The sequence below is a fragment of the Thalassophryne amazonica genome, chromosome 5, assembly GCF_902500255.1.
Source record: "Thalassophryne amazonica chromosome 5, fThaAma1.1, whole genome shotgun sequence".
Taxonomy (NCBI): domain Eukaryota; kingdom Metazoa; phylum Chordata; class Actinopteri; order Batrachoidiformes; family Batrachoididae; genus Thalassophryne; species Thalassophryne amazonica.
The window spans coordinates 32,248,184-32,258,966 of NC_047107.1; positions in this window are offsets into that span (position 1 = coordinate 32,248,184).

Here is a 10,783-nt window from a genome sequence, read left to right on the forward strand (position 1 = left end):
CAGATGTTGCAAATGCTCCTCCCACGTGGAGCTGTATATGCAAATGTCATCCAGGTAGGCGGCGGCAAAGCCCTCAGTCCCTCTGAGGAGCCTGTCCATCAATCTCTGGAACGTTGCAGGTGCTCCATGCAATCCAAAAGGGAGCACTGTGAATTGGTAGTGGCCAAAAGGTGTCCTGAAGGCTGTTAGCTTCTTGCTGTCCTCAGCCAACGGCACTTGCCAATACCCTTTGCAAAGGTCAATGGTGGTCAAGTACTTGGCTTTGCCGAGGAGCTCGACCAAATCATCAACCCTCGACATGGGGTAAGGGTCGAACTCAGACTGGGCGTTGACCTTCCTGCAGTCCAAGCAGAACCTCAGGTTACCGTCCTTCTTGGGGACAAAGATGATGGGGCTGCTCCACTCACTGGAGGATGGCTCGATCACCCCCAGCTCCAGCATCATGTCCAACTCATCCTTCAGCACGGGCAGCAGGCTCTCTGGAACCCGGTAGTGTGGCTGTCTGACCGGCTGCTGGTCTTTCAGGGTTATGCGGTGCACCACCATCTCCGTCCGTACCGGCCTCTCCACGAAGAGACCCTCGGGTAAGATGGCGGTCAGCTCCTGCTGACGGTCATTGGACAAGTGGCTCAAGTCCAGTGGAGCCTTCGCCCCAGCACGGTAGGTACTGCTCACTGTGCTCCTCCTCTTCCTCAATGGCACGGATGAACAGGGCAGACACCTCTGGCTGTTGCTCTTGACGCTCAGTCCACTTCTTCAGCATGTTCACGTGGTAGACTTGGTGCTTCTTACGATGGTCTGGCATGTGAATCTCGTACGTCACCGGTCCCATCTGCCTGGTAACAGTGTACGGCCCCTGCCACTTTGCCAGCAGTTTGTTCTCAGAGCTGGGCAGCAGCAACAGGACCTTGTCACCAGCCTGGAAGCAGCGTGTTCTGGCAGAATGATCGTACCATGCCTTTTGTCTCTCTTGCGCCTTCTGCAGGTTCTCCTGTGCCAGAGCAGATACAGCAGCAAGTTTCTCCCTCATCTTCAGCACATACGAGATGATGTTCGTGCCAGCAGACATCTCGCCCTCCCAAGTCTCTTTCAGCACATCAAGGGGACCTCGAACCTGGTGTGCATACAAGAGCTCGAAGGGGGAAAATCCTGTTGACACCTGGGGGACTTCTCTGTAGGCAAAGAGCAAGTATGGTAGCCACTGGTCCCAGTCCTTGCCAGAGTCTTCCACAAACTTCCGAAGCATGTTGAGAAGGGTCTGGTTGAACCGTTCAACAAGTCCGTCGGTCTGTGGATGGTAAGGAGTGGTTCTGATACGCCTAATGCCTAAGATATCATAAACCTGCCTGAGGGTTTTACTCATAAAGTTGGGGCCCTGATCGGTAAGCACTTCACGGGGTATCCCTACTCTAGAGAAGAGCTGCAGCATGGCTGTTGCAACTCACTTAGCTGTAACATCTCTCAGGGGAAAGGCTTTGGGGTATCTTGTGGCATAATCACATATTACCAGGATAAATCTATTCCCTGACTTGCTCTTTTCAAGAGGGCCTACCACATCAACAGCTATCCTCTCAAATGGTGCGTCAATAACAGGTAAGGGGATCAATGGGGCACGGGCAAAGTTTTTACCTCCTGACAGCTGACACTGAGGACAAGACTTACAGGCAATGGTTGGAGGAGCCCCTTCTTCAGCTGGTGTGAAGCCTTGCCCCTGGAGCAGGTGGTACATGCCCTGGTGACCTGGTAGTCCCTGGTGTCAGCTTCAACTGAAGGCCACCAGAACCGCTGCCGGACCACTGCCACGGTTCTTCGCACCCCTGGATGGCAGGAGAGCTTGGAACCATGACAGAAGTCCAACACGGCAGTCCAAGCATCTGGTGGCACGTACACCCTGTTGGGAGGTCCACCTCCGGGATCCAGGTGTCGCGTCAGGGCCTCCCTGACCACTCCCTCCACGTCCCATGTGAGGGCTGCGATGATAGCGGATTCAAATAAATAACAATTTATTATGCAAAAGTGCAAACAAAGTCGAATATGCTTAGTCCAATTAACAACAAAATGGTGACACGTGGGCAGGCCTGAGGGTAGGAGACGCCTATCCAGAGAGGATCCGGAACCCACGAAGCCCCACCGCCAATCGGAGGCCTGCAATACACCAGAGCCGCCAAGACCTGAATCCCCAGGTGGCCCCTGCTCGAGGCTGTCAGACCGGTACTGATGGCAGGAGCAAAAACAGGTTAAGGTGGGTGAGTGTACACCCAGCAAACAGTCAGCAACTCACAGAAAACCTCCTGAAGGAATAAATCCAGATACTCCCAGAGTACAGAGGAAAACTGGCGAACGTGCAGTGTCAATGGTTATACTCAGTCAGTCAGAAGTGAGGAGTGGAGATGCCAACTCCTCCAACTTTCACAAACCCAGCTACAAACTGCACGTATAAGTCACAACTGCAAAGACTTCAGTACAATGAATGTGCGTACGGCACAAAACGGCTGAGTAGGTTTACCTGTGTGGTAAGCTGATAACTTGGCAGAGTTATGGTGTCCTTCCCAAGCTTTTATGGATGATAGTAATGACAGTCAGCTGACAGCCAACGAGTGCACCTGGAGATGTCAGAGAGGCCAACCGGCCCGTGCGTCCTCTAAGGGCCAAAAAGTGCCAGTGTGGCCAGGCACCATCTGGTGGTGGCCAGCAGTACCTTCTCTTCAGTGGACCATATAACAAATTGCCCAATTTTATAGCCTTAAGAGTGTGCATATCATGAATGCTTGGTCTTGTTGGATTTGTGAGAATCTACTTGTTTCCCATGTAACAATAAGAAATATACTCAAAACCTGGATTAATCTTTTTAGTCACATAGCACTACTATTATTCTGAACACTACTGTATGGTTTAGTCTCAAATTTGGACAGCAGCAGGCAGTCAAACACTCCTTTTCACTAATATGAAGCCACAGCTGTAGACTTCACTGGATACATTGAACCACTTTCACAAAAAATTCACAGAATTTTACCAAATACATGAAGTTTAAGCACCTAAAATACATATCTATGAATGCAATGTTTAATAATATTTGACATCCGCCAATCCGGTTCCGGATCACATTCAAAATTCAGTGTAGTCTTACATGCCCTAATATCTATCTGTGGTGCAAATTTGGTGAGAATATTTGAAGTAATTGTTCAAAGCCTATATAAATATAATCTTGATCCAGAATTCGGATCCAGATGTGGATCACCTCCAAAATTCAGTGTAGTCTTACATGGCCTAATATCTATCTGTGGTGCAAATTTGGTGAGAATCTGTGAAGTAGTTTTGACGTAATCCTACAAAGTGTATATAAAGTGAAATCTTGATCCAGAATCTGGACCCAGAATACAAATTCAGATCCGGATCACCTCCAAAATTTAATGGACTCTTCCATGGCTTGATATGTATCTGTGCTGAAAATTTGGTGTGAATCTGTGAAGTAGTTTTGACATAATCCTTCAAAGCCTATATAAAGTGAAACTTGATCCAGAATCCCGATCTGGATCTGGATCTGGATCGAGATCACCTCCAAAATTCAGTGGAGTCTTACATGGCTTAATATCTATCTGCGGTGCAAATTTGGTGAGAATTTGTTAAGTAGTTTTGAAGTAATTGTTCAAAGCCTACAAAAAGTGAAACTTAATCCAGAATCTGGATCCGGATCCAGATCACCTACAAAATTTAATGGAGTCTTCCATGACCTCATATTTATATGTGTTGAAAATTTTGTCAAAATCTGTGCAGTAGTTTTGATGTAATGCTGCTAACAGTAATCCTTCAAAACCTATATAAAGTGAAGCCTGATCCAGAATCCGGATCCACATCATCTCCAAAATTTAATGGGTTCTTCCAGGCCCTAATATCTATCTGTGGTGCAAATTTCTTCAAAATCTGTGCAGTAATTTTGACATAATCTTGCCAACCATCAGACAGACAGACAGACAGACAAATAAATAAATGCTGTAGATTTTATGTTCTTGGTGGATGTAACAACAGAATAATACAGCGATAATCCTACAAAAACAAAAAAACAAACAAAAATGTTCTGAGGTGACATTTGTACTGGGGAATTTCTTGGAGAGAAGTATGTTCCTCTTGGGGATGATCATATGTCAGTGTGTAATTCAGATTTTCATGTATGGACACATCCTATCACATGGTCGGGAGCTGAGAGTCACTGTGATTCCCGTAAAGGGCGGAGACACTGATTTCTCCACACTGTTCTGTGATAAACCCGTTAACAGACAATACACTTGTGGCATGTAGCCCAACAGCTTGAAATTCATTCATGTTTAATGAGCCAGTGGAGGAAGTGATACACAAATATTTATATGGTATTTTCCATAATGTGTTGAATCTCACAACCTTTGCAACACTGCAGTCTGTCTTACAAATACAGAATCAGAGGCTCTAAATGTCAGAATAAACTCATCAGTGAAGTCTGTTTGCTGTGCGCTCATTAAAGGGTTTAGAACAGTCAACCCGGGTCAGGAAATTCCTCCAATTTAAGAGTAAATCATTAACAAAATAACTTGTCAAATAACTAAGAAATTCTTTTAATGTATGTTCATGTATACATTTAATAATAATAATAATAATAATAATGAATTTTATTTGTATAGCGCTTTTCTAGACACTCAAAGACGCTTTACAACCAAGAGAAAAAAGATTAAAAACAATAAGAGAAAACACATTAAAAATCAGGGCTATACATTAAAAGCTTGCTTAAACAGGTGGGTTTTGAGTTCTTTCTTGAAGGAGGGGAGGTCGGGTCCTGGTCCTACAGGGAAAGGACAAAAGGTTTGTGTCGGAGGAGCGGAGAGAGCGTGATGGAGTGTGGCAGTGGAGGAGGTCAGTGAGGTATGTGGGGGCCAGGTTATGGAGGGCTTTGAAAGTGATCAGGAGGATTGAAGTGGATGCGTTGAGTGATGGGGAGCCAATGGAGGTTTTGTAGGACGGGGGTGATGTGTTCTCGAGTGCGGGTGTGGGTGAGGAGACAGGCAGCAGAGTTTTGTATATACTGTAGTTTGTTGAGTATTTTAGAAGGTGAACCATAGAGGATGCTATTGCAATAGTTGATTCTGGATGTAATAAAAGCATGTATGAGGGTTTTTATTTGGTTTACAGTGCCTTCTAACAATAATCACTTATCTCCAACACTCTTTCAGCTTCTGTTTCCAGCTAAGAATCTACAGCTGTGACTAAAGGATCACACACCTGCCAACATTTGAATTTACCAATGTGGGACATCCACGCATGGCCGCAAGCACAAAGGGCGCAAAGTGTAACTAGCAAGGTTGGGTAGGATTACTTTGAAAGAATACATGTGGATTACACATATGTGTGTACATACATTTGGATTACTTGTAATCTGATTACTTTTGTATTACATTTCAAAGTAATCCTACCCAACCCTGGTAACTAGTGGGGTCCGGGGGCATGCCCCGACCCACATAAATGCAGGACTAATGGACTTCCTGCACACACCATTGCAGGACACGGGGGTAAATTCCGGGAAGGTCACGCCCAATGTAGGACAGCTGGCAACACTTGGATCAAGTTTCTTTTTCCAGGAAAGAGGCTGACGGGTTGCTCTCTTCCCAGTGAGTGAGTAAGAACTCAGACAGGAAACCCCGGACAGAAATCCAGCAAGAATAAACACAGTCCAACACCCAGCAGCAGCCAGCACATGTGATATCCAACACATGGCCTTATGCACCAACCACTCCTAACAGCTTGGACCGGAGACCGTCTTGTAGACATAAATACATGTCTGCAACCATATTGATATTTCATGAATGAAAATGAACCGCCCTAGTGTCTTCCTTAATGTCTAAATCAAAAAGCAAGATTCTCAGCTTTTTCACTGTGATCACACAGCCACGTGCACACAATCTAACCGATCATAAAGATGTTGCAATCTGGAAACTCCAACAACAATCACCTCAGTTTTATCTGTTGTCTAAAACAGGAAGTTAGATGACCGGAGGAAACAAGGAAGCCTTCAGTGCTGCAATGTGAGAGACATTTCCAGAGGCAGGCATGTACGGATTCATCAGAGGAGCTAATTTATTTTGAAAAATCAGGTGCAGGAGATGTTAAAACACCAAACCCTCTCTGCCTCTATAGTCCGATCCATCCTATGCATAGAGTTTAAAGGTTCCAAACATGCGTACTAGATGACTACCACCAGACTGAAATTGGTGAACATCTCATACTGCAGAAATACTTCTTTCATTTATTGCAGTGAAGGAGACTTACCCTTCCTCTGTTTGCTGTGGCGAGACATTTTTTGGGGAAAAAAAGTTTTTTTCAGAAACCAAGTCTGACGTTCAATCAGCTGAGTGGAATTATTTATGACCCCAGCCTAATATTTATGTCTGCTGTTGTGATATTTTTAATCAGTAGAATATGTCTTCCCATGATTTTATCAATCTTCGTCTCTTACAGCTATTCATGTGTGTGTGTGTGTGTGTGTGTGTGTGTGTGTGTGTGTGTGTGTGTATATATATATATATATATATATATATACACTCAACAAAAATATAAACGCAACACTTTTGGTTTTGCTCCCATTTTGTATGAGATGAACTCAAAGATCTAAAACTTTTTCCACATACACAATATCACCATTTCCCTCAAATATTGTTCACAAACCAGTCTAAATCTGTGATAGTGAGCACTTCTCCTTTACTGAGATAATCCATCCCACCTCACAGGTGTGCCATATCAAGATGCTGATTAGACACCATGATTAGTGCACAGGTGTGCCTTAGACTGCCCACAATAAAAGGCCACTCTGAAAGGTGCAGTTTTGTTTTACTGGGGGGGGGATACCAGTCAGTATCTGGTGTGACCACCATTTGCCTCATGCAGTGCAACACATCTCCTTCGCATCATCCGTGAAGAGAACACCTCTCCAACGTGCCAAACGCCAGCGAATGTGAGCATTTGCCCACTCAAGTCGGTTACGACGACGAACTGGAGTCAGGTCGAGACCCCGATGAGGACGACGAGCATGCAGATGAGCTTCCCTGAGACGGTTTCTGACAGTTTGTGCAGAAATTCTTTGGTTATGCAAACCGATTGTTTGAGCAGCTGTCCGAGTGGCTGGTCTCAGACGATCTTGGAGGTGAACATGCTGGATGTGGAGGTCCTGGGCTGGTGTGGTTACACGTGGTCTGCGGTTGTGAGGCTGGTTGGATGTACTGCCAAATTCTCTGAAACGCCTTTGGAGACGGCTTATGGTAGAGAAATGAACATTCAATACACGAGCAACAGCTCTGGTTGACATTCCTGCTGTCAGCATGCCAACTGCACGCTCCCTCAAATCTTGCGACATCTGTGGCATTGTGCTGTGTGATAAAACTGCACCTTTCAGAGTGGCCTTTTATTGTGGGCAGTCTAAGGCACACCTGTGCACTAATCATATGTGTGTGTGTATATATATATATATATATATATATATATATATGTATAAAATAGGAATTGCCTCATTGGTGTGGCAAGGATAATTAAAAAGTTACATGGGGTCAGTTATGACCCCGAAGAAACATGTATGCTTTCTTAATCTTCTTTCAATAATTAATTGTATTATAATATTTCAGAATATCTGTCACAGATAAAGGAAGCAGTATAGGTATGATAAACACACATCCAGCCATAAAAAGTAGAAAATATAACCAGTTATAAACGACCTCATTCAGTCATTCTATTTATTAAAATAGGTTTGTCTATTGATGGTTAAAAGTACTCATTATTTGCTTCTCTCACATCACCTACATTATATATTTTGTGCACATTTATATCATACTCAACACTCAGTTTGTCCTTCTGCACATATATAGTTCAGTAGGCTTTTTGTAATGTTGTCCTTAGTCTTGGAGCAGCTCAACAAAGCAAATTCCTTGTGAACACACACATTAGAGGAAAAACAAAATCCCAGAAGACGATCCAAGGAGCTGTAAAAAACAAAACAAACAAACAAACAAACAAAAAACAACAAAAAACAACAGCAAGCAGGAAAACCTGCTACACTGTGATGAAGCCAAACAGCAATTTTCCAAGGTTGACTCCTCCCTCTGCTTCTCCTCTTAAATCTTCCATGTGTTGCAGGAATGTTTGTCTTTTTAAGGGACATGTGCTGATGCATATTTAATTATTTCACATCAGAACGTCATCAGAAGTGACCTGAGCATGTTTTCTGCCAGTACCTAAAGAAAAGGAGTTATCTTCATTCAGATGAAGATGATGAGAAGCAACAGGGCGCCTGGTGAGATGATTTCATTCATTCATTCATTTGCTATACACTCTTACAGGTGGGGGGGGGTGGGGGGAGATGATTTTCTTCACAAAATTTATGATCAGCTTCAAAATCATTGTAGTCACCTGTTAAAAATAAAGTCATGATCAACAAAAGCAAATATTTGGACTCAAACAGAAGTTAGAATATTTGTGTTTATGTTATTAAAACTGCTCATGAAAAACAGGAAAAGTACACAGTGCTGCATGCTGTTAGTGTGTCAGTGTGTTTTTAACGAATTTTTAAAAGCAAAAAGTCTCAATGCTTTTGTATGTTTTTCCATGTAATAAACACTGTACATAACAGATTTTGCGTAATGGATTTTCTCTCACATCGGACAAAACATCTGTCTGATAGCAATGTATTTCCATTAAAACCCCTCACATGTAGCAGACAGAGCAGCCTAGACGTGCCCAGTAACAGAAGTACAAAATGAAGTTCAGCACTGACACTCACTGATTCGAGGAAAGTAGGGCCGTATTTCCTTGATTAAAAGAGCGAGCATTTATTTTTTTCAAACTGTGCTCAGACCCGGCACCTAAACAAGGCAGGGTGTAATTCAAGGCCTGTGATTATTAACAAAAATGCTGCCTGCACTGTAATATGGTGTTAAGTTTCACACACATCCTGGGTGTGACAACCCAAACTGCTTTAGATCAGAGTAAGTACGTAAGCAAACTTTATTTGTATAGCGCTTTTCACAGACAGTAGTCACAAAGTGCTTCACAGTGGTGAACATATATACAAGATCATACGGTCAAATACATAATATAAAATGCAGCAACACAGTGCGGGTCAGTTTGGACTAGAATGCTTGCTGAAACAAGTTTTAAGGTGCTTTTTGAAGGCATCCACTGAGGTCAGAGAGTGCAGGTCTAAAGGAAGTGTGTTCCAAAGGGGGGGCGCTGTGGCTTTGAAGGATCGGTCTCCTTGAGTTTTAAAGCATGTTTGTCAAAAAATAAGCACCAAGATTTTAAATTGGACAAAATATACAACAGGAAGCCAATGGAGAGATTTTAAGACAGGTGTAATGTGGGACCTCCTGTTGGTGCTGGTCATCAGCTTCGCGGCTGAGTTTTGAACATATTGGAGGCGAGGTAGCTCTTTCTTGTTTAGGCAGGTGTACAGGCTGTTACAGTAGTCTAGGCATGAGGACACAAATGCATGAATAATTATTTCAAGCTTGGCTTTAGACACCATGGGCCTGAGCTTGGCCATATTGTGCAGCTGAAAGAAGCAGTTTTTGGCCAGCCACCTTGAATGGTGTTCTAGTAACATGGCTTCATCAAAGATCACCCCAAGATTCTTCAGTTTAGTTTTGGCCGAGTAGTTCAGATCACCTAAGTGCTGCTTGATGGTGGGAATGGCACTATCCGGGGCAATAATGAGTGTCTTTGTTTTTCTGGGTTGAGTTTAAGACTGTTGTTGCTTAGCGACTGCGTAGTTTGTGTCAAATAGTTGGTTAAGGAACTCAGTTTATGAACTTCAGAAGCCTTAAATGGACAGTACAACTGAAGATTGTCAGCAAATAGATGGTAGGACACATCACTGAACTGCTGGATTATCCGACCAAGAGGAAGAAAATACAACAAAAACACGAGGGGGCCCAGAACAGAGCCCTGGGGCACACCATACAGCAGGTTGCCTGGCTCGGACATAATGTGGTTGACAAACACACTAAAACACCTACCAGCCAGGTATGAGGAGAACCACTGGAGCACTGGACCAGACAACCCAATCAGATCCTGCAGCCTGTTTATCAGGATCTGGTAGTTGACTGTGTTGAAGGCCGAGGACAGGTCCAACAAGACCAATACTGTACATCTCCCTGAGTCAGCAGACATCATGATGTCACTGGACACTTTCAATAACGCAGTTTCTGTGGAATGGTGTTTACGGAACCCTGATTGAAATGTGTCATAGATGTTGTGTGACTCTAGGAATGATGTAAGTTGTACAGAGACCACTTTTTCCAACATTTTGCCCAAGAAGGGAAGTTTAGATATTGGCCTAAAGTTCTTAAGTTCTGATTGGTCCAAGTTTAGCTTCCTAAGTTTTGGTTCAACAGCTGCATTTTTGAAGGTGTTAGGAAACACACCAGAAGAGAGCAACAAGTTAAACATTTTAGTTACCCATGGTCCAACTGTGTCAAAGATATTCACAAACAGTTTAAACAGCACTATATTTGCAGAACTGTAGGAGGGTTTCGGAGGGTTTCAGAGGCCTCTGCGTGGCTGCAAACCCGCACACCTGCTAAATGACAGAGACAGCAAAGACTCATTTGTCACTATCCGGTTTCACTCCTTCCTCTCCCACATCACATTTTAAATGCTTTTGCAGTGTGTCCGCTTATTACGTTTTGGCAGAAAAGTCTGCAAATGTGACCAACTTCACAACATGGAGTCAGAAGAAGTCACTCAAATGACCCACAATTCATGGAGAGAAATTACA